At 41.3% G+C, this 25,272-nt stretch overlaps 1 protein-coding gene across 18 annotated transcripts in view; it reads right to left on the bottom strand.

Moving 5' to 3' along the window:
• NRIP1 (nuclear receptor interacting protein 1) overlaps window positions 1–25,272 on the bottom strand; it is a 141,327-nt gene that overhangs the window by 52,676 nt on the left and 63,379 nt on the right. For 15 of the 18 annotated variants that reach the window (XM_063150043.1, XM_063150045.1, XM_063150037.1 and 12 more), the window contains one exon: window positions 14,501–14,585. The gene's annotated coding sequence lies outside the window, so the exon portion shown is untranslated. Of the gene's footprint in view, window positions 1–14,500; window positions 14,586–21,001; window positions 21,021–21,288; window positions 21,417–25,272 lie in introns of those variants that run through there. The other 3 variants (XM_063150036.1, XM_063150052.1, XM_063150055.1) reach the window with 3 other exon arrangements.

Raw genomic sequence — 25,272 nt, 5'->3', positions numbered from 1 at the left:
CAGCCTTTTATACAATGGGCATAAAAGGAACAAATTAATTTTTAAAGAGCAAAAGATGAAAATATATAGCTGTGCTCCATAACTCATAGCAGATTTCCAAATTGTAATCAATATTTTCTTTTGCATTTAAGAACTGCTGAATGTTAATGCTTTTTAGATGTCCAAGTGCCAGAAATAATAATTTTATTATAGATAACTGTATGTGATTAGAGTCTGACTCTAGTTTTTGAAGTTCTCTGCAAAGGCAATATGGGTTAAGTGCCCATTTGTATTGTTATAAAACTTCTTTACAGTACTGTAATACAATACTCAGGCAGCAGACTCTGAGCTAATATTTAGCACATGACCTGATAACCTCATATAGACCCAAACACAGCTGGAAAACCTAAAGTCTACAGAAAGTTCAACAGAATTTGTATTATTTTATTCAAAAGTTTAAAAATACAGGTGTCAAAATAACTCCTCAAAGCAGGAACAATATTTGAGAAAAGGAACTTATCAGTCAATGGAACTATTCAACAGTTACAGCAGGTGCAGTACCATGGACCACTGACGGCTTATTTAGTCCAATGAAAACATAAAAAGGCTTTCTTTCCCCACATACAAGCTCTGTAGCCAGTAAAAATAACTAGCACTTTGTCCAAAATTTTACAAATAACAGTCTGGGGCCAAGTACAAAGCTATGTCAAGGATAATTTTCTAAAAACTTAGCCAGTGCCATTTAAAAATAAATAATCAAAATCAAATCAACAACAACAACACAACCCAAATACAAAACATACAACTAAAACATACTTACTTAAGAAGCTGGGGTGGTTTTTCTACTTTACGGAAAAGATGCAGGTAGGGCACAAAATGTTCAAATATCATGACAATTAAAATTAACTCTAAAAGTACTTGTACGAAGAAGTGCATAGCATTTCTCCATGTATGCCAAGAGGAAGCACCACAGTCTGCTTGTGTTACTGGGAGAAAGTCTGGTGACCCTCCCAGCAGTTATGGACTGGAGAGATCTTTCCCATCCATGCCCATTTGGACACTAGGAAAAGGCTGTTCACTGGAACAGGCTCCCCAGGGAAGGAGGGGGTCACAGCACCAAGGCTGCCAGAGTTCAAGGAGCCTCTGGACGACACTCTCATCATGTGGTTTAGGTAGTCCTGTGATGAGCAGGGACTCACACTCAGCAAACTCTATGGATCCCTTCCAAATCAAGACATTCCGTGACTTTATACACATATTTTTAGTCACCAAAATGTTCATAAACTATTAAGACTTTTCAAAATGTTTTTCTGATTTGGAAATATCCAATTGTGCTTTTTCTACTCCTGCACTAACAGAAATGCATCAATACTTTGTGATAGGTCCCCTGCAGTCTTCAGAGCAAAGCTCTTGAACACCAGGGGTTGCCTACAGAAATTCCTAATGCAGACAGCTAATCAGCTGCACAGATTAAAGGTGGAAATGAGTGGTCTTTGTAAATTCTTTTTTCGTTTTGTGAGTTGGTTTTGCTTGTTTGAATTAGTTTTGATTACGAGATGCATTCAGAAATTACTGTAGCAATATCTGCCTTTTCATCCAATACTAAGCTAGAATAGTAATGTATTAACCATGGCAGAGTTGTATTTTACAAAGAAACAATGTAAAACTGATGAGTCAGGGCTTGTGTTTAAATAAAATTTCCTTCAGCAAAACTGGAGCACAGTATCTCATAAACCTGATTCAGAAACATTCTCTATTTGTGTTTTCTTTACTTTGGAGAAGTGCTAAAAATAAATAAAACTGGAAAATGAAGACAAAATCAAGAGGGCTCAGAAAGCTTCAAACACTGACACAGTCCCTGAGAAGCAACAGTCACCTTTTGGTTAAGAGAATCACCTAACATATGTTACTCATTTAATTTATTAACTTTTGCTTAACCCAACTCTTGCTGTTCTTGATTACCTGCAAGGAGGCTCAGGTGAACCTACTGAGGAGGGAGACAGCAATAAAATGTGTAAAATAACCATCATTTTCAGTCTCTCCACTTCCACTTGTGTTCTCATGCAAAGCTTTCCTCAGACATCCCCCAGCTCTCCAACTCTGAGCAGTAGCACCACTATTTTCTCATCCTGCAGTGGGCTCAGGAAATGAAGATGGCACCAACATTTATGCTTTTAATATGACAAATAACTGCATGTCTCTAAAACTGCTCCCATGAGGGCAATACCACAGCCCTGTCTGTACCAGTGAAGTGGCAGGACTGAAACTGAGCTTAGTATCAATCTGAGAACTTTGTCTTGATCTGTAAGGAGTCACTCTTGCTATTCCCTTGTATTTCCATATCTAATTAAGTGAATATGCCGGAGCTTTCCCTCACATGTGCAATGCCAGCAAAATCTCTTATTATTTGACAGTGATTTAAAATGAAAATTCTTTATTGGGGGCTAGACCAGTGCCACTGGTAGGACTGAATTCTGGCTGCACCATTCACTCACACAGGTAGCAGAGCTTCTGCCTCCACATGATAAACTAAAGTAAGAGAGGTACTTTAATCTCTCAGACTAAAACACCTTCTAATCTCCAAGTCTAGCAAGAAGAGACATAAACATAAAAACCAAAATAAAGGCTATTTGCTCTATTTTTTCCTAAATATAGAAAAAGTATTTTTTTCCTGTCTGGTGAGAGGGTTACCTGTTGTCATACCTGACCTTGGTTTTGTCCTGTTTCCTCCACAGGCTAATCTCATGCAATGCACTGCCACAAAGATGTTGCCCTTCCTGCTACTCTTATGCAAGTGTCTTTTTCCAGTTTTATTGTTAAATATTGTTAAATATTCTATTGTTAAACAGAATACTAAGTTATTATTAAGTTATAATGTTAATTTATATTAAGTAATGTTAAGTATTCTATTGTCTCCATTCAACTAAAACCAGGTGTTTGTCAGTGCTAAACTGAAGTAATGCTGGCATGAGCCTGTGGGACCCTGGGATGGCTCTCTTGTCACAGACTTCCCTTCTGGATGCTCTGGCCAACTTAATACCCCACACATTTTAGCCTGTCAAATTTTAACAGCCCCATTCTTACCCTGTTTTAGTGTGTGCATGTGGCTTTCTGCTCCAAAACACAACTGAGTGCTATTTCCAGCCACCATTTCTGTGCTCCTGTGTTACAAAACACTCATTAGCATAGGAAATAAAAACCACAGCTAGAACTGGGGGTGGAATCACTTGTTCCCTAGGTCCTCCCAGCAAAAGGAAAGAATAATACACAAGCCACAATAAGACCCTACATTTTCACCAATTTTCATGTAAGCTCCCCCTGAAATCAGTACCTGGTAAGGGTTTAAGGGAGTGACTCCCCCTTGGAAAAGGCACATTTACTGCAATGTAGCTATTAAATGGAACAATTAAAACAAATGCTAGCTAGCATATTAGAAACAGTGTGAAATGGTCACAAGCTCAACCTTTACCTCTAAAATAGAGCTCACTTGATGCAGGCAGTGGGGCTATTTCCCCTAAATTCAGGTGTGCCCCATTTAAGCCTGATGTTCTCTCACACTCAGTGTCAAAACTTATGAGAGCAGGAAGCACTGAAAGCAAACCAGGAGAGGCTTCCCTTAAAAACAAAATAAATATTTTTAAGCACCAGAAACATGAAATTTGGCATGTTGAAAGAGATGCAAACAGCTATCCCTTTAAAAAGCCTCTTTTAGGACCAAAATATTTCATGTTCCCTCTCTCACAGCTATATGTTCACATGCTCCAACCTATTTTTAGAATGTCCTTCCTAGATTAATTTTTAAACTTGAGTCTGGACACTTCTCACCCTCTCTCTGCCCAGATATCCCTGTTGAGTCTGTTCCACCACTGAAGGCTGCAAGGACATGGAAGTCAGCCTGCCACAGGTTTGCATCCCACCCTTTCCCAGAAAAGCAGAAAAAAATACACAAGGATAGGGAGCCTGTAGAGAGGAACAGGGCACAGCACCTACAGGGCAAGAGCCATAACTTCCTACAGCAGGCATGCTATTACTGCACTTTCTGTTGTCACAGTAGATGATGACTTAAAGCCATCTCATTAAATGCTGCAAGGCTTAAAAAGAAGGGAAAACACAGCTGTTCCCCAACTTTCAAGGAAAAGAGTATAAATAAGCATACCTGCCTTCCTCCATAAAGTAACCAGCCCAGACTTAGGCTTGACAGTATCTCTCTAAGAAAATAAACCCACCAGACTTCACAGGATAAATACATAACTATACCTTCTGGCAGGTCTTTTAACCAAAAATAATTCTACAGCTTTAGCTATGTTAGCTCACAAGTGTGACAATTTTAACCCAAGCCTGTTTATATGCTTTTATTTAGAAGGGTCTTGTACCTGCAAAGTCTGTATACATCACAAATCTTATGAAAGGAAACAGATTTCAGACAACCACTGATGTCAGTGTGAACTATTTCAGGAGTAGTAAGTTGCTTTAGACTAAGTCAGCTCTTCCCATTCCACTTAAAAACAGCTGGGGAAAAAAAACCCAAAACAATGTAATGGTGATTAAAAGGTAGGGGAGGAGGGATTTAACCAGAAACTTTTCATAAGATGCTCAATGAGCAATTTCTGTGGACTAAAATTTAATCTGACATTAGTTCAGACTTCTGTTATTCACGTGTGTAGTCCCAAGGAGTGGTAAACAGCACTTGTAAACTGAGAGGAAGCTGTGCCCACAGACCACAGCATATCAAAATACCCAGTGCAGGTCAAATCCAGACAAGTCTCCCAGCCACAGCATGGCCTCTGAACTCCTCAAATAAACTTCTGCATTTCCAAACAAAAACGTGTTCTCCACATTACACATGAGCAATCTGCCAAGACTGAAGAGCACACACGAAGTAGCCAAGGAGAGCTAATAAAAGCACAGATATTACACCTTCTTCTTCTCTTCTGTGATCTCACTTTGGTAATTACCAGCTATTTCTAACTATCTTAAGAGACTCACTTGTAAATAACAAATATAGAAACACACAAGCACATGTACAGGGAGTCAGAACTCAGGAAAGTGAGTTTACGAATTATGTTTACACATTTTTAATGTAGTCTAATGATTAAATCAAAAAGGAAACTAGGAAGGGTATTTGCCCTTATCTTAATTAGCAAGGCTGTTTATGCAGGCTGAAAGGTAAGCATGTGTTTGTTTCTCCATCTCATTTCTATGTACTACAACTGAAGAGCGTTGCATTATTTGAACTCTCAAAATCATAAGTAGCTTCCAAACAATTTTTCCACAAATGATACTTAAAAAATTTCATACAAGCAAGACCTATTTTAACCAGAAAGAATAAGGCTCTGACTTACCAGAAAGATTCAAAAACATGCAAAATAAACACAATTCCCTTCACAAACTTCTATCAATACATTCTTCCCCCTAAAATTTCTACAAGTAAATTGCATCACTACAAGTTCAATTATGCCAGAAAGTGGCTTTTTGCCCTAATTCTTCCAAACAAGAATGTCTGAGGTGATTTGATTGATATCTTAACTTCAGAATCTAAACTGGGATTGAAAACCAACCAACAAAACACAAACCCTAAATTGAAAACACCTAAAAAGCTGATCACAGTAGGTGCTTCATCCCAGACAGATGGAAGGGATTCAGGAACTGTAAAACTGGTTCCCATCCATTACTTCCCTCTCACTCACTCTTACAAGTATTTGCTGTTCCCAGTATCACCAGCTCTACTATACCTTTTTTTACATCTTCTTTCACATAGTCTTTCTCCTATCTACAAGACATCTGCAATATTCAGAAATATTGCAGTATCTTAAATTACTTTCCTGAATTATTTCAACAACCACTGCTATTTCTACAATGCAGGACAACCTCCAAAGTTTTCTGAATCCCGAAGACGATGTCCATGGGATATGGGGAAGTTTTTAGATTAAAAAAAAAAAAAAAAAAAAAAAAAAAAAAGAAAAACTACCCATGGGACAGCTGCACCTCCAAGCAACTCTCTCTGCTCAGCAAGGTCCAGAAGTGAGTGAGGAGATGACACAGCCTGATTTGTGCCATCCCCCTACAGGGAAGGGACCTTCTGCTCAGGCATGGAGCAGGTCACCAGGGTCAGCAGCACCACCACGGATAAACCTGACAAAGTCCACCTGCCACAGCACCAAGCAATAAGCTAACAAAAATTAGATCAGATAGCAGACCTCCAAGTGTTTATAGCCCATGACTCAACTTTCCCTCCTGTACAGTGACCTTTACAGAGGACAGGAAAGGGAGGTGAGCATGCTTATATGTTAAATTCATACAGTCCATTATCCAGAAGAGTAACTGGTATCAGAGGCTCCAAATCTACTTAAGAAGCAGAGCAGCAGTGGCCTATGATATCCCCAGAAGGCCAGAACAGAGGAAATTTGATTGTTTTTGTGCTCCTGGTGTCTTGTGAAGCATGCACAATTTTTCCTCAAAAAGTAACAACAGTCATAAGGTAGAAGACACAGAAGTGGTGTGATCATCAGCAGAAAGAGGGTATTTTAAGACCTGCCTTAATGCTCAGGTTCAGTTTTGCAGAGACAGAATACAGCTGACATTTGCCTGGACAAGACATCAGAGCTAGAGGAATACAGCACTGCAACCCAAAATACTCAGCATTACCCCAAAAATAGTGTCCAAATACTGTTCACTTCCTCTGTCAAGTGTTAGAATACTCTGAAAACAAAAGCAGAGCAGGGTAAGGCAAAAGTGAAATTGCCTGGAAAGCCTGAAGGGCACACTGAACAGATCCTTTTTTCCATGTAGGAAATTCACAGTAGAGTATCACTAATGGTAAAACTTGAGGTCCAGAAGATAAAGTTCAGCAAAGTGACCTTTTATGCATTTCAGATCAAAAACCAGTTGGGTCATATGCATGCTCAGATAGCCTTGGGCATATGACAAACAAGCTTTAAAAAAAAAAGGTTTGTGAGCAAGCACTCCAGACAGCTGTGCTCAAGAGCTGTATCCACCAGACACGCTCAAACTTTCATGTTTGATATTGTAATCTACAGACGAGCCAGAGTTCAGTAAACAGCAAATGTGATACTGCACAACCTTGTTATCTTTTCATCTCAACAGTTAAACCTATGTGAGGGAGTGCAAAGAGGTTACCAAATACTATCAGCACAGTTTATTAAATGGTCTTTTTGCATTTATTTTGCAGCAGGATAAAATTTAAGTCAGCAGAGATCTAAACATCGGTAAGACAGAGGACCAGGGCGGATTGCTGAAAAAATCCTTTGGAGTTCCAGAGGCAAGAGGAAATTCTTTTTCAAGAAATTCTGCATTCTTACATGGCCACTGTTTACCAGATTGGAGCAGTTTTGCTTTTAGTATGTTAGCTAAGCTAAAGTGAATGGCAAAGATGTATAGATTCTTCTCTTATTTTTCATAAACAGAATCCAAAGTAACAATTACAGGGATTTTTCTGCTGGTTTTGCCTTTCTTCCCCATAGCCATGCACCTCTAGAGAACCATTATTCTGGGAGTTCTAGGACTTTAACACATGATCTTGAAATTTGGTGAAATTTCAAGATCATATGGAGACGGACTTGGAGCACTCAACAGCACCACTCCTGATTTCAAAACTGAAGGATTTCACACTTATCTGTGGTGTTCTACCTCCCCAACACCCCCAAACCTTTTGGATCATTATATTCTGGTTTTGAACTTTAGCTTATCTTTCTCACATCTCACCCAAAAAGATTTTGCTATTCACCTTCTGAAAGCACCTTTAGATCGTTTCAATTTATGGTTGTTAATATAAATTCAAGAGAAAACAAGCTACTGTCCTACCTTCACACTTTGGAAGAAGAGAATAGAACCTGAAACCTTCAGCTTTTGCAAAAACTAGGAGGGCAAGGGGTGCTTTTGAGTTTGAGTTAGAGTATCTCCACAATCTAGAAATAATCAAATAAGACTACCTATTGAATTAATGAGCATTTGAAGGATATTCTCATTTGCATAATTACTTTAGCATATAAAATTCAAGTAACCAGAAGAAAGTTAGCTACCTCAACAGTGAGGAGCCCACATGCTTCTCTTGTTAGATGAGAGAAATGACAAAAACCAAGTGCTCTGCAAAATAAGGTAAACACAGCCAGTAGTCCTTGTTGCCCAAATGGATCCAGAAATCTGAACAGACAGTTGTGTCCACGTTTCACATGGGTTTGTCCACTGCAAGACTGGCAGAACACCCCTGCTTGGACCCCCCAAGCCAGCAGGGATATCTGCTTCTCCATCAGGAAGCTGCAATCCTAGGAAAACACCATGAGACGAAAAAGGTGTGGGAAAAAGTTTTTTGAGGTCTTTTTCTTCTGTTTAGTATGACACTTGTCACGTACTCGTCTCTTTGCCAACTACAAAAACTCCTGAGTGGAGGGAGAAAAAAAAAACAAAAAAAACAACAACCCACTCAGGCAAGCAATTTTTTCCATAAATGATAAGCAAAACAACTACAGTCAAACAAAGTTGAAGGCTACTGGCAAGAAAATAGAGGCCTAGGCCCAGCTCTTCCTGTTGCCTGAGAAATGAAGGCAGAAACCAGTATCTTGATGTTCTTCCCTGCTGTTTCATGCTGCTTTCTCACTGTATTTCTGCAGCAGTGGGAATAAAGACAAAAGGAGCACCAAAGAACAAAGCCTGAATCTCATTCTGGCAAAAACAGGGAGGGGGAACAAAAGACAGGGTGGAAGTGGATGGACTACTTATAGCAATTATTGTCAAACATTTTTGCACTTCCTTCCTTAATGTAGCTCCTTTGTACACAAAGGCCTCCAAATAGTTCTGAGAGGTTCCCTTTGTAAAACAAGGAGAAAGGAAAACTGTAATAAGACTATGCAATGAAGATAAATCTTCGCAATAATGCAAGCTCCAGGAAACACATGGAGGTCAAATAAAACTATTATTTGCCTTTTCAAACACTATTTTCTTCAGCTGCTAAATAAAAACATTATGAAGCCATTTTACACAGTAAAATTTAACCTTCTATTAACCTTCCATATTAAGTAAACAAACCTTTCTAGCCAATAAGCATCATTGTGAACTCTCTGGGATGATAAGCAATACCTTAATTACATTCATTTACATGACTTTGAAATTGTTCCAGACCAAAGTCAACAACTACAAGGTCAAAGAGTATGGAAATCTAAAATAAGGAGAAATCCATAGTCGGCCAGTTCACAAGGATTGTGCAGCATCTTTCTAACCCACTTTGCAAAGGGTCAGGGATATCAATCAAGTACTCACTTTTCATCAATTAGATCAAAAAAGCAAATCCTCTAAAACACCAAAGATAGAGTCAATTCCTTCTTTTTTTTTTGAGGACTATGCAAAGTTGAAAGCAATGGACACTTCAGAATTGTTTCTAATGCCTAATGGCCAATCCAGCTGTATTAACACCTCATGCAAATGTTTTATAATATTCTAAATGAAAGGCACAACATAAAATACACTTTTAAAAAATACATCCATATCACTGAGAACTACTGAAGATTTGGTATAGTGCTTTTATACTTGGGAAGCTGACAAGTTTGCAACTTTTAGAATGCTACATGAACACCTTCATTGCTTCATCCATGCTACACTAGAGTGGGAAATGCCAATAATGCTCAAACAGCAATTACAAAAAACTTTTTTAACAATGACTGTTGCAAGAAACTTCATAAAATATGACATGCCCTGAAACAGCAGAAAAGTACAGACACAGTCCATCCATTCCTAAGATATTAGATAATGGCTCAGATATGATCAATAGCAATCAAATTAGCCAGAATGGAGCACACATGCACACTGCACTGATGGATCATTTCAAGACTACATTTTGTGTATTATAACCATGAAATTATTACAAATATACATATACAAAAATCTAAAGTACAGCTTTAGGATTTAGGCAGTCCAATATTGACACACTGCAGCTGACATTTTCTTATTATTAAATTAGATAAATCTCCCTGCATTCTACTTTACTAGCAAAGCACTTTTTATACAACTCTCAAGCCAGCAACCTTCTACAATTTAAGTGTGATTTAGTGCAAGAGAAGCAATGAGTATTATAAAATTTATGCTTGTTCACCTTCTCTCCCCACAGAGAAGGGCAAGACGTTTTTTCATGTAAATATGTATTAGATCCAAATCATTTAAATAGATATTATTCCATAGAGAACATGATGCTGCATATGCCCATTTCAGCTCCATGTTACTAAATAAACTGCAAGATAATGATGTTGCCTTGCTCATCCTAAAGGACATTGTAAATATTTCTAGGCATTTCAAACAGAAGTAAAAAGAAGAGACATTCACAAGAAAAAAAGAAAAACTAGGATGGCTCTTACAGAGCTTCCTAAAGTGAAGACAAGTTACTGGCAAATTAGGAAATCTCTTTAGGAACAGGTCACAGCTGCCACAGAAAAAAATGTAACTCAGATATACGGAATCTTTTCAGTATGAATAGCATATCATTGCTATCATCCAATTTCATTTTCCTTTAAATGAAGAAGGGAAAGATAATCACATTTGCAAGGAGAAAACCAAGAAACTTTAGACAGGTGACTACTTCTAAAAATTAACATAGAAATGCTAAATGCAGGGTGCCAAATGCTAATTTGTCTCTAATACGTCTCAGTTATATTTAGCTACAAGTGTCACTGCTTGAATGGAAAAGAGACAGAACAGGGAATCCTTAAACAGTGCCTTAAAAATTAGAGCTTTAAGCATGACTTTCAGGTCAATGCATATATCTCCCTGCTTTTCACAAAATGCAACTGAAGTTAATCACCATCTTATATAAAATGCAATATAAGTTAACAATTTATTTCTAAGCCATGTATATATTTAAAGTGAGGAGGACTGTCACTTGACTTGAAGCCATCACATACCATTTGGGCCACAGTCAGTTATCTTACAATACAGTCTGACCTCTACTTGATTTTAAAATAGGATAATCACCTTCAACTGTGTATGAACCTTGAACATTATCAAAAACAGTTTTATTGCATCAACGATTTATTAATAGTCTTATATTAATAGTAATGTAGCTTTGACTTTACAAAGTCATAAAGACGACGAGAAACACAGTCAAGACTTATTGTGCTACCTATTTTATTTTAGGCTTCTAAGGCAACCTCATGACACAATCAGAAAAACTATCCTGAAAGCAAGAGCTACAAAGGAAAAACAACAGAATACGCATGTATCGTCCCAGTTGAACAGCAGAGCAGGAAGGATACAGGCAGCATAATGAGTTCAGACAAATGCTGGAACCTTTCATGTACCAAAACTGTCCTGCAGCCAGCTGTGCTTGGAACGGCAGGAGTGCTCGTGCTGAGACAGGTGAGCTCTGGGCAGCAGCAAGGAAAGGTGTGAGCCCGACGTGGGAATGTGCTAAACCAGATTCCCCTTCCAAGGAAAGCGCTGCGGAACGCCCAAAGCCTCCCATTCAAAACAGCCCTGAGCAAGGAGGAGCAAGGAGGAAATGTTCCTCCCCGAGTGTTTCTGGTTCCCAGCTCTCACCCTGCCGTGTGTGCGGTCACTTGTGGAGCTGCTGGCCCCATTGCACCACAGTTCAAACAAAGAGCGGCGAAGAAAGTACAATATTCTATAACTGGCATTTACAGCATCGGCCTTGGACTCCTAATCTTTACCAGACGGGCACACAAATCAATCTATCAGCTCATAAAGGTATGCTTTTTAACCTCCAAAACAGATGGGATTGGCCAGAAACGTCTGGCATGTCAAACTGCTAATCGAGGCTGCCCTTTGCACAAAATAACCCACTTAAGTTGAGGCATGGTTGCACTGTAACAGACATTAGTCTGTGGGAAACCCATTTAACTGTCACATACTCCCGCCACTCTTGCTCTCCCTTAATTAAGCCTAATGCCTTATGCTTTGACCTTTTGTTCTAGCCTATTAACCCTATCTAGTACAAGTTCAAATATGTTAAACCTAAAAGTTTGCTTTTAATATTAAATGCCAAGCTGCAGAAAGGGTGAGGGATGCTTCTCTACCTTGCAAGTTACCAACCCCTGTGTTAGTCCCCAAAGACAAAATATGTTCAAACACTGATCAGTTTCACAACAAAAAAAGTGGAGTTTCTTCCACTGGCATAGTGGAACATGCCAGATATTTTTCCTCTTCAGAGGAGGGTGAGGGAAAAAAAAAAAAAAAGTGAAACTTCCGCAAGCAACTTCATATCCTCAGGCTTTTGGGTTTTTATCCAACAAGAAAAGCACATGCTATCAGCCAAGATCATACTGCACTCATTTGCTATTCTCTGAAACCCATCATTAAAAATAAGACATAATTGGTTTACAGTGACCAATTTCTCCTCAATTAAAGGCTGCCTCTGCCAACCCTCCTCACACTGAGTCACCATCTTGTTCCTTTGACAAGACACTCACACTATTAGTATGTAATTCTCATATACATCTCCAGGTGAGTTGCATCCTTTGAAGTTTCTCAGGCTTGCACAGACTTAAACAAAGACATAATTTATTCATTCTAGCTCCACACTTTTCCTCTTATGCAAGCTCAACTAAAGCATGGCTGCCTTCTGCTCCACTATCTCTTAATTCACAAAGGTTACACAGCACCAACAAGGCCCGCAGATATGTTTTTAAAGCAGCACTCTTTTGGAGAAAGTCTACCCTAAGGGTCCAGAGCTCTGACTTAAACAAGAACTCTAATCCCAGTGACAATAACAAACCTCTGATCAAGACACTACTGGACTCCACAACGAAGCTATTTATGCATGCAAGCAAGCTTGGTATACCAACAGAGGTATTCCACAATTAATGCTCATAACTAGTAAACAAACCTATTCCCCACTCCAAAAAAAAAACAACAATGACTGCCCATAATTGCTTTATAATATAGGTTAGAAACAGAAAACAGAATGCAAACTCTGTGGAGATTACCAGCTATGTGTACGCTGACAAACATGTTCTCAAATCTTTAACCTGACCACCTTACTGACAAGTTGAACATCCTTCTTTAGAGTTCATGCTTCTGGAACTCTGACTAAATGGAATTCCTTTTACAAACAGGAAACAATCTTGAACCAAAGCTCTCAATTACTCTGAAGATGTGAAAGATTTCAAAGGGCTTGTTCCCACAAAAGCCACTGTCCACTAAGTTCTACTAAAGCTGTATAAGAGACCATCTGCTGCTGATCACAACAATTCTCCAGTTTTAAATTGCTAATTAATTAATTATGTTTTAATTCCAAAGTGCCTGTCTTACTGATTCTGAGACCAGCAAGTAATACCATTAACTTTTCTGTAAATACAATTGCTCAGACAACTATAAGAATTTGAATGTTGCACTACAGCAACATTCAACTTCTTTTTTTTGAAAAGTCAAATAGAAAAAACATTGTAGGGGGAAAAAAAAGATTTCTAATCTCAATTTCTGGTTATTTCCAAAGCACTGATTCTGGTTAAATCCAGATCCCCACAATTTAAAAAGTGCATATATTTTTCTAGTTATTTCACTTGGCTATATTCTATTGTGTTGGAGATGCTAAAACAGCACTACACAGACCAATGTTGTATTTGAGTAAAGTCAGGCAACGCATGGAATTATTAAAAATAAGAGAAAAACACATCCTTGCATCTGCAATCTGTGTCATTACAGCGGATATGAGAAAGCTCTGCAGGCTGGGATTTGGTATGACTGCCTCCAGCTTCTAGACCTTCCCTACTAATGCTCACAAAAGTTGCCACTGGAGGCAATGCAAATGAGTCCTAAGAGAGACAAGAAACAAAACAACAACTGCTTGTCAACCATTACATGCCCAAATTGTATTCTTTATGCTCATCAGCATTCTCAAGTTCTTAGGCACGCATGCAGGCCCACCGAGGACAGTGGGGCTACTCAAGTGAATAAAATGACTCACAAACCAAAGTGCATACACATAAGCAATCACTGGACAACACTCAGGGAATTATTCCCTGGTATCAAAGAGAAATAGGATTTAGGAAATGGGAACCAAGGGAGCAGATCTGAACCAAATGACAGCGATGCTAAATGTCTACAAGCCATTGTAATGTAATATCTAATAATGATTTTACTGTGACAGTCCCTTGCCACACAAGCTCAATTTGGAGCTGTTTTATTTAAAAAATAACAGAGATGGTAACACAGTGTTATTTAATCTTCTCTTTCACTCTGAAATTATATGTAAATCAAGTTCTTCACTATCTAGCTACTTCCCAAACAGGTGGGCTAAATCTCCAGAACTTAACAGCAAATTACACACAAAAAGTTCAGATGTTACAAAAATACTTATTTTTCTTTAATCAGCACACATATTAAAAAGAAACCCAAGTCTTGCAGTAAAAGAGAGGGATTAACTTGAACATTTATAACTTCAAAACATATTATAATCCTAAAAGGCTTATACAAGGCACACAGCTGTCTGACAGCTTCGGCAAGACAAAGAACAAACTCCAAACCAAAGAGACAAGGTAAACAACACAAACAAATAATTTACCTTGAATGTGGTTCCATTAGGAAAGCTCTTCCTTCAGGAGTCCAAGGATGCAGTAACTGTCTTCCTCGAAAATTTCATGCTTGATCTGAAAAGAACAGCAGAAATTGCCCTATGAAATTCTGCAAATCATTCTTTCCTACCTAATATGCCTTGATCTACTTTCTTACTGTTGGTGTAACAGAGAGCAATGCTTTATTTTGTTTAGTACAAACAGCAAATAACATTTTCACATCAGAAGAAAAACGTAGTTCCAAATCTCAGAAATCAAAACCTTCCAGACAGAACCATGAGTAAAACTAGTAGAAACAACTCATGGTGTCTAGACTTGTACTAAGGGACATTATTCTGCAAGAACAAAATTCACATTCAACTCTAAGCCAGAATCCTCTTTTCCTTCCTTTCATTCAAAAAACAGCTGTGACATGAAAGCCCTCCTTCCTATGTAGTGGTTACTGCTTAACACTTCAAACTTGCACCTATGAACATCAAAATCAGTTTTTAAAGAGCCTCTTTTAATTTACATATACATAAGGAAAAGACAAGAGTATAGTATAACAGGTGGCTAAATGCAACAAAATTTGTTCAAAAAGAAAATAAACGAGCAGAAATTGTAATATTTGCTTTTGAGAGATTTAAGAATAGTATATAACACTATTTTGTTTTAGTTAGAGAATGTTATTCATTACAATCCCAACCTTAAAAGCTCTTCTCAGCACTTGTCCATTATTCTTAAGTGAAATTTTGTTAAAGGTTGTAAACTTAGAGCTAGCCCAGATCATTCTTATTTCTACTATTTCAGCCTTGTTGTTGTGACAAGCCTCACTATTAAAGGTCTTTTTTTGGCTATCACCAAAGCAGCAAGCTTATTATGCATGGAGTCAACTTTAGATACAATAAAATACACTTTAAAAAAATTAAAAAGAAGATACTTTCCCCACCAGTAAGCTGAACTTTCCCCTCCCTCCTTCTGCTTGGCAATAGGAGAGTTCCTCTCCTTATTTCAACACCTTTAGCCTCTGTTCCCACAAAAAATGCTTACAAAAGCTTTTTAAACACAGAATTTCTCTAGTATGGAGGACCCTGCAGGTGGGTCCAGGTGGGTAGGATAGAGGGGAACAGTGGGAAGTGTGTGTGCTGGGGCACATCTGAGCATTTCCCCCTCCACAAAACCACCTGGGTCCAAGCCAGATTAGAGAAAACATCCAACTCTGACCACTGCAATGTGCTTCCTAACTAGAAAAAGAGATACAGGTGTTGATCAACGGGTCATCATCCAAAAAAACACCTATTCAAAGCTTGCAGGGACATGAAATGACAGCAGCATGCTGGGCTACTGCCAGCACCAAAACCCAACAAAAGATGCCCAACAATAGAGCCAATTAAGCTGAAAAATAAGTAAATACCCTGGAATACTACATGCAGACACTATTTTAAATAATTCTTCCACATAGATAACAAAATGAAAAGGTAAGTTGCACCACAGAAGGGGTGCAGTCCTCAAAATTTGTATTTAGTAAGGGGAGGAACAAAGATCTACCATCACAGTAGAAATTAACAGAGAAATGACAGGTACAGTGACAAAGATGCAAATAAACAAACACAGTTCAAAGCCTTCTCAACTCCATTTTACTGAAAGGGTAAACAAGCTGGATCTGGAATCTTTTATAGGCAATGAAAAACAGGACAAGAGGTCCCAAAAAGCAGAAGAAAGCAGCGCTATTAAAAAAAACAAGCCATCTGAATTTGAGAAAAATAGTTTAAAACAGTTAAAAGAAGAATCCAGTATTACTGCTCTGTACTATAGATGTAGACGAAATGTTTTGAACTTAGTCATTCTTAGTTCCAGGAGAAGAGAGATTGCTATGTAGTAGGGAAAAACACAGAACAAACACAAAACCACACTCCATACAGTATTGCCATCAAGGTTCCATGTATAGATGGGATTTCCTTTAGGTCAGCATTCAACAGTCTTTTTTGTATTATTCCAAGTGACTACAAAAGGTTTATCAGAGTTCAGAGAAAAGACAATAACAGAATTTGTTACTTCTGGGAAAAAAATCCATATTTCTTCAGTAGGTTTTAAAAACTGAAGAGAAAAGAAAGACTTTTCTAGAGTAATATTTTATTCCCAAACTCCTTGCATCTGAACCACTCACTTTACACACCTTATAGTTTTTGGAATGTTGATCTGTGTTGTTTCATGGACTACCAAAAGCAGGGTATGTGATAACACAAACACCACCACCAAGGCCATCTCCTGGGGCAAGAACCATCATTTCTTTCTACATCTGAGGCAAGCCCTGCTTTTGACATCACTGAAAAGCCTTTGCAGTTCACCTTCCCCCTCTCTTTTCACAGTGATGGGGCACAGAGAAGAAGCAGAAAGCAGGTAGATATGAATCTTAAAAGTTTGCTATGGAAAAAAAAATCGTAACAACAATACCAACTCTAGGACCAATGAGAACAAAAATATGGTTCATCTGTGAGCAAGATGTAAGATCCATAAGCAAGACTTACTTGCTTGGATACATTTCAACACAGAACTTCATGGACTATTTCTTGGGGCAAATTAAATACTCCCTTATTTGTTTTCAAATAATAGTTTCATCCAAGACTGGAACACATTTTACATCTAGCACCTGATCTCTCTGCAAGGACTCCCTCACAACTTCCTTTCTTGAGAGGAGGAAGATCATCCCCTCAGAAGTCTTTTCCAACACCCAATTTCTCTCCTACATTAAACTCAGTCTTAGAAACCAGTGACTAAAACAGAAGATCTGTAGCTTCTGCTTTTAATCTGATTTTGTCTACAAGCAACATTGGTTTTCCTCTGCTGAAGGCAATTTGGAAATAAGTGGTATGAAAACAAAATTTCACTCAAGACAGGCAATTAAACAAGAGCAATGAGCTCCAATAACAATTTAAGTATGAGAAGACTATGCCAGGAGGGGTTTGACCCAAGCTAAGATGGCTAGCAACTGCTTCTTCCCCTTTCTACACATGAATATTTATTTACATGAGTTTTAGTTTCTATTCTCCTTCTTCAACAATCAAGCCAAGTGACCTGCAACAGACAGCCAAATAAATTACCAAATTAATTCTTTCAAGTGCTAAATAGGTCTGTGAGCATTTCCAAGTATTTGAAATAAATAATCCAGAAACCCTAAAGAGCAGGCATTCCTCTTTAAAAAAAGTCTCTCTGCCCACTTTTCCCAAGGAATATCTTCCCACTGGGAAGCACATGAGTTTTCACATGATCCCAGATGTTCACCCAGAAGTACTGGGTGCCAACCCTTGTATGCTGCTCTCTAATTCAGTCTTTTCCAATGCAACTAGTGAATCTCTAACACCAAAATGTGGAAAAGCAATGCTACAACGCTGTTAAACACTTTCCCCCCAGTTCTCCCCCTGTTTGCTGCAGGCAGGCCAGCACAGCTGAGTTACTGCTCTTATCGTTTTGGCCTGTTGGCAGGAAGAAAGAGCAAACCACAAATGCTGTTACCATTAACCTTTTTGTCTTTAGTTCAAGGCTGTTTAGACAGACTGTGAAATTTATGCTATCTTTTTTGTACTTTTATGCATATTCTTTCACACCTTCTCCTCTCGCTCAGGCTTCACTCCCTACCTACCTTTCTGCTTGTTTGTCACTGCCTGCCCTCCTGAGCAGCAATGATTTATACTTCAAACTTCGCACTTCTTGTCCCAAAAGGGTATTTAAGCTTTTTAATCCATAGGATAGCTATCCTATTACCCCTGCCCCCTGCTCATCACCCAGCCCATCACTCAGCAGGTGGGAGATGATGCAAGCACCATGCAAGGGAGGGGTGGCCACCAAAGCCCCCCATGGAAAAGGGGTTGTGCCCCCAAACCAGGCACCCAGCTAGGATCCCCACACTTTGCCCAGGCTCTCTTCCGGATCCCCTCCACTCCCTGCACATTCACTCAGAGGGAAAAGACCCCACAACCAACAAGACTTTTGGGATTTGAGGTACGGGCAAGCTCTGAAGAGATTATTATCTTCTAAGAGAATAATCCAAAGATCTTATGGTCTTCATGTCTCCTCTGACAGTTCTGCAAGGAGGTGTCAAGCACAGCCCCGGAGCAGGACAGCTGACTGGGGGAAATGCAACTCCCTGGCTTTGCCTTGGGCAAGTTTATACATGTGCTTGGCACAGTACAGAACAGGGTTTATCTTTTATTGTAGCCGTGGCCTGAACTGTCCCTGGTAAAGTTAACAGAGCTCTCACTGCTAGTGATAATAAAGCTGGCACTATAGAAACTTCTTGCCAATGCTCAAAGCCTGAAAAATAAAGTTTGTTCTGAAGAGACAAAATAAGCTTTAAGCAAGCAAGACTTCGTCAATTCTTTTAAGCAAATCCTACAATAAGCAAAACCACAAGCAAATATGAACATCATAAAGTTAAGTCATGTTTGAATTAACTGAATCACTTGAAGTTTTTCTTGATGCCTTTTACAGGACAAATTTACCCCAAACACTGCAGGTGATACAGCCAGTGATTAGATCACCCTTTTAAGTTTACAATATAAAAACATTATTTACTTTTACTTCTTTATCAACATAGTTTTTATGACTGTAATAAATTTTGGTTACCACATCTTTCACTTCAGAAAAAGAAACAAGCACGGGAAGCAGAAAAGAAGAGCATGTTTTCATCTGCAATTTTCTGCCAAAAGACTAAAAGGGAAAAAACCCCAAAAACCTCAGTCCAGCATGGTTTGGCATTTGACTGCATGCTGTATTCTGTGCATGCATGGCCTAAAAAACCTGAAAGCCATTGATAGCTCCTGCTCATTAGATAACCCAGAAGCACAGGCCAGTCTAGCGCAGGTCAGATTTCACCCCTGCCCAAAACAAGCAGTCACTACTCCCTGCCTCCTCCACGGCACACTCAGAACACAAACACCCTTTTACATACACATTTCACTCATGACTAACTCGCTGCCTTGCTCTGGAGTCCATGTCAGCTCTATCTCAGAACCACTGACAGAACAACAAGTCAAACTTCTCCACCACAAGTTTGGGAACACAGCAGCAAAAACCCCAAAGCTGCCTGAGCACTGTTCTTGATGAAAACTTCTGCCTTCCAAGATGTTAGCTACTCATGCCCATAGAGCAAAATTACTCAGATGCCATTAAATCTGATCCCAACCACAAGATATCCTCAGCTCAGAGAGCTTTTGTCATCTGGCATCTTAATGTGTCACTCTCTCATGTGTTCAGTCAGCCCTGGAAGCAGCAAATCGCATTTGTGTATTAAAGAAAATGTTCCCTGCTCGCTCAGGAATACACATCCCCCCTTCCACAAGTGACTGCTTCCTCCCCACAGCTCCTCGCAGATTGGATTCGCACTCTTTGTTAAATAAAGCTTTACGGTATCTCTGAACATTTATAGTGCCATGACTCAGTTAAATTCTAATCAGCCTGTGAGCTGTCTGACACTGCAGCAGGTCCCCTCAAAATAAAACGAGGAATAATATAGTCTCCAGATTCCAGAGAGATGAGGCAAAAGAGGACAATTTCCACTTCAGCCTGCTTAACAACAACATAATCCCAAAGCCAGGAATCCCACTGGTTTTTTTTTCCAACACCTTCAACATGTGTCAAGCATTTTATCTGAATCCTTCTTTAAATTAAAAGCCCAGTAAATCAGCAGGATACACAAGACCGAAGAAGAAAGGTGCAGCATAGACACAAGGCTGTCTGCTCGCTACAACGCTGCCCCCGTTTTGCCTCTAGTCTGTTTCCTTATGTTTCACTACCTTCCAACTTAATCACCCACTGACACTTCGAAAGAAGAGCCTCAAACAACACGTTCTGTAGGGAAAAACCAAGGGTGGAAGTGGGAGGAAGAAAAAATTTTAAAATTCACCTTTAGAGGGCTTCGGGGACACACCAAAAAAAAAAAAAAAAAAACCACACCACGTCTGGAAAAGTAACCTTTAGTCTAGAAGGGAAACAGCGACGTCCCTAAGGAGCCCGGAGCGATGAGAAGGCATCTTTGGGGGGCGCAGGGAGCCGAGCCCGAGCCGCGGCCGAGCGGGGCCGGCGGCGGCAGCCCCGGGCTGGCTGCGGGCCCGCAGGTGGCGGCGGGCGGGCAGCGCCAGGGCCGGCAGGAGGCGGCGGGGGCGGCGTGGCCTTGCCCGCAGCCCCGGCAGCGAGGCCGCGCCGCCGCAGCCGCTGCGCACCGGGGAGCGCCCGGCGCCGGGGACGGCTGGCACCGGCCCACCCAAAGGGGGGCCCGGCCGTGCGCTCGGCGAAACGCCGGCGGGTCCCGAGGGGACGGAGTAGTAACTTTTCCGTGCCGGCGGCTCCCCCGAACCCACCGCGGCCGGGCAAACTTTCCGCCCGCGCCGGGGGTGCCGCGGGGCGGCCGCCGGGCTCACCCCGGCATTGTTCCCCGGTGCCGCCGCCCGGCAGCGCGGCCCCGGCCCGGCCCGCCCCGCTCGGCCATTTCCCCGGCGGAACAGCGCCGCACTCACCCCGCAGCCGCCGCGGCTCCTCCCGGGCGGGCTGCCCGAGCCCCCCGCAGCCGCTCCGGCCGCACGCCGCCCCGCTGCCGCGGCCGGTCCCGGCGCTGAGCTCCGGGGGAGCGGCGGCTGGCGGAGCCGAGGCGGACGGACGGACGGACGGACGGTGCCCGCGGCTGGAGGACAGGACAGGGCTGGACAGGGCTGGACAGGGCTGGACAGGGCAGGACGCGCCGCCTCCCTCCCGCCACCGCCGAGCCCGCGCGTCCCCCCCGCCCCGCGCATCCCCGCGCACATACAGGGCGAGCCGAGCTCCGCTGCGCTGCTCTCCGCGGCTCGGGGCTCTGCTGCAATGCCTGCGAGGCTGACTTTCAAAGCCTAACCCGCAGCCGCGATCCTCCCTCTCCGCCTTCCACCTCGCCCGCCGCGGCGCAGCCCGGCCCCTCCCCGCGCCGCGCCATTCATCTCTCCAGCCAAGTTTCTTAACCCTTCGGTGCCCTCCCGGCAGGAGGCAGCGCGGGATGCGGGAAGCAGGGATGCGCCCCCCGCCCCGCCCCGCCCGGCCAGGGCAGGGCAGGGCAGGGCAGGGCAGGGCGGCCGCGCCGCACGTACGCGCATCCCATCCCCTCCTGCCCTCTCCAATTAATCTCACTGAAGTCGCGGAGCCCTCGGGAAACAAACTTACGAGCGACAGCACCGGAGGACCCGTATCTTAATGAAAGCGGCAGTGGCTTAAAAATAACGCTTTTTGTTTTGTTGTTGCTTTTTTTTTATTTTTTCTTTCCCCCTTTGGCTACTTTGGAATAATGGGGGGGGTGGGCGCTGCTAGTGTTACTGGTACTTATCGGTTTAGAGCTTATGTTTTCGGCATTTCCTCCGAATAACACGCGCTAGAAACTCCAGTGCTATTATTATTATTGTTATTATTACTGTTATTGTTAGTACCGCTATTTTGACGGAAAAGCCGGGATGCTCCCGGCACGGGAGGGCAGCGGCCCCGGCACCTGCGGCTGCTCCCGAGTGGCGCTGCCCCGGCCGCGGCCCTGCCGGCTCCCGGCACGGCTCCTCATCCCCTGCCCCATTCTCCCAGGGCACCGGGAGTGGGGAGCATCCCTGCCGGCTCCCGGCGCGGCTCCTCATCCCCTGCCCAGCCTCCCAGGGCACCGGGAGCAGGGAGCATCCCTGCTGGCTCCCGGCACGGCTCCTTATCCCCGGCCCCATTCTCCCAGGGCACCGGGAGTGGGGAGCATCCCTGCCGGCTCCCGGCGCAGCTCCTCATCCCCTGCCCAGCCTCCAGGGCACCGGGAACGGGGAGCATCCCTGCCGGCTCCTGGCACGGCTCCTTATCCCCTGCCCCATTCTCCCAGGGCACCGGGAGCGGGGAGCATCCCTGCTGGCTCCCGGCACGGCTCCTTATCCCAAGGCACCGGGAGCAGGGAGCATCCCTGCCCGCCCTGCCAGGGCGCCCGGCGCTGACTGTGCCGCGGGGGAAGGAGGACAGGCGGGGAAAGCGCTTTCAGCATCTGACTGATCAAAGCCATGCTCTCTGCCCACGTGGCAAATAAACACAGTTTGGGAGGGGAAAAATAAAATATAAAACAACACGGAGCTGGGCAGTGCTTCCCAAGAAGAGTCAGCCCTACGTTTTGGTAGGCGACGTCCCCAAACCTCTGCTGTCAGAAATTGCACTGAATGTCAAGTTGTTCTTTAGGCTTTGCTGCCACCAAAGAGAGTAGGCAGAGACACAGGCTGAACTTGGCTGTATAAACGAAGCTACAAAGTGCATGCGACCTTCATCGCACCTCCTGTGTGCCCGTGTTTAACAAACGTCTCGACGTGTCGCTCACTGTCTGCCAAAGCTCTGCAGAGCGCTCCATGATACTTCACTTCTGCGAGTCAAAGACTGACGGAAGAGAAACAAATTTGTTTGCAAGTCACATATAAACTGCCTGGTAATTACTGCATTAACACATGCCAACCTTTTAGTTTTAAAGCTCAGGTAAAATAAATGATCTGCTCAAGCGTCTTTTTAGTAAGAGATTAATATTAAAGGAATGTCCACTTTAAAGAAAGCAAAAGGGAGTTACATTTATGAAAAGCTAAACATTTTAACTGAGAGATAACATGAATGAAAGTAGATGTAGGAATGTTAAGCAAAACCTCTTTCACTTTGGAATGTACGGATTGTGTACAGGCTTAGAGTGGAGCTAGTAATGTATTACTTGACCTATTTTTTTAAGCCAATGAAAGATTTAGGTTAACTTCATCATGTGTTTTTAACCACTTTCTTCCAGACATGCAGCAGCGTTTTCTAAAGCCATTGCATGTCACAGTGTTTATACAAGCCTCTTTTTGAGAACATGTCTCATAATATAGCCTGATCCTACTTCCATTAAAAGAATGGGTTTGCTCTTCATTTTCATTATAGGCTCATTAGCAAATTTTGATCGTAAAGAAATTATCCTTAATTTTTTTATTTCACAAAGAATCTTCATCTCAAATTTTTTTCAATGCTAAGCAGCTGAGTTATCTAGGGAAAAGGAAATTTTCTCATTACTGCAGCAATTTATCTGCTATTTCAATCAAGAGTGTCTGTAGTAGAGACGTCTTTCATTCTTAACCTTAGGGAATGTATTGCGTAGATGAGAGACCTACAAAATTAGGAATCTTGGACAAGCAACAGAAAAAAATGTGTGTGTGGAGTATTTCTTAAAATTATTGTTGTCAGGTAACACATAGTTGCTTGAGGACACAAGTTTCAGGAAGATACAATCAACTGAGACCATATTAAATAATAAAACATAAAGATTTAGTAGGTTATTTCCACTACTTAATAGTTGTATCACAATGAATGGTGCCACTAGTCCACGTTTACTTAAGTATGAGAATTCAAACAATCTACCAAATAAATATCCTGTGCAAGTAAAGGAAAAAATCCACCACACAGTAAAATCCACCTCTCAAGAAGTATGAAAGTACTGATGCATATTTGTTGGTCCTTTCTTCAACCAAACCTAAACATAAACATAAAATATGAGCATCTCTGGCTGTACCCACCTACCATCTGTGGGTGGTGTCTCTACCTTCACTTTCCTATAGGATCACAAAACAGGACACTTTGTTTGATTTTTTTGTTTTTTCTAAGGGAATTCATCACTATAAGATGCTGTTAAATGGAAGGCCAATTGTGGCAGGGAAGCATAAACAACCTTTGCATCAGTCTTGGAAGGGAAAAGCTTCCAAGTATTTATAGAGCTTACATTAGAACTCACTCCCAGAACTGCAAGCACTTACTGGAGAGCTATTGGTGTCATACTTTGGTGATATCAGCAAATTATTTCATTTTTACATTTATAAAAGTATATCATAACGCACCCCTACCTTTACAAGACAGGTATATTTTTGACCTAGGAAAACTTCTATCAAAACCAAAATATAACTATGATTCTGACATTCTTGAAGAACAAAATTAGTCTGTCTGACAATTTTAAAAATAGTTCAATAAATACTTGATGCACCTACAACTTCTCTTTGATAATTTTGATGATTACAATACTGCATTTAATATTATTACAAGACTGCATTACAAGCCAAGATGCATCTTCAGTAGCAAACTTTGTCTTTAACTTGCTGAAGCAGAACACATTGGTCTGTATCATATAGTTAAAAGACACATATTATTATCAAAAAATAAATTCAAATGTTATTTTATTATTCCCGAGCCTTTTTAAGCTAATGCTAGCTTATTTTTAAATCGCATAAGGTGCTTTGAAGAGCTTGGGAGAACCACAGTTGCTTTTATTTTGATTTTTATTTAAGGTTATCTCAGCCTCTCAAAAAGCTAACCACTCTGAAACTACCTTTTTCAATCACAATAATTAAGGCCTTGCTTTATGGCATCCAATCATGATATGAGAGGCTTAGGATGTGGTCGAGAAGCTAGCTGGCTTTACAGAAATGCATTTCCAGACTAAATCTTCCTCTAAAATAGTTTGTCAGCCTTACATAGACAAATAATGAAATTCTGTCCTTGACTCAGCCTAGTTCAATTCACATAATATGTCAGATTAGCCACCATTTCAAAGGTGCCTTCACAGAGGATTAAATCACCTAGTTGTTACAGAATTTAGGGAGGCACACACACACATACACCAAAAAATAGAAAATAAAAAGAAAAAAGGAATCATTATGAATCCTGTTTATTCAATAAAGGTTTTCAGAGGAGGTTTGCTTTAATTAAGGATCATCATGTAATGGGGTTCATCCATAAAGGTGAAGTAGCA

This window comes from Melospiza melodia, chromosome 2 (genome assembly GCF_035770615.1).
Source record: "Melospiza melodia melodia isolate bMelMel2 chromosome 2, bMelMel2.pri, whole genome shotgun sequence".
NCBI lineage: Eukaryota > Metazoa > Chordata > Aves > Passeriformes > Passerellidae > Melospiza > Melospiza melodia.
This window is presented reverse-complemented; position numbering and strand designations above follow the sequence as displayed.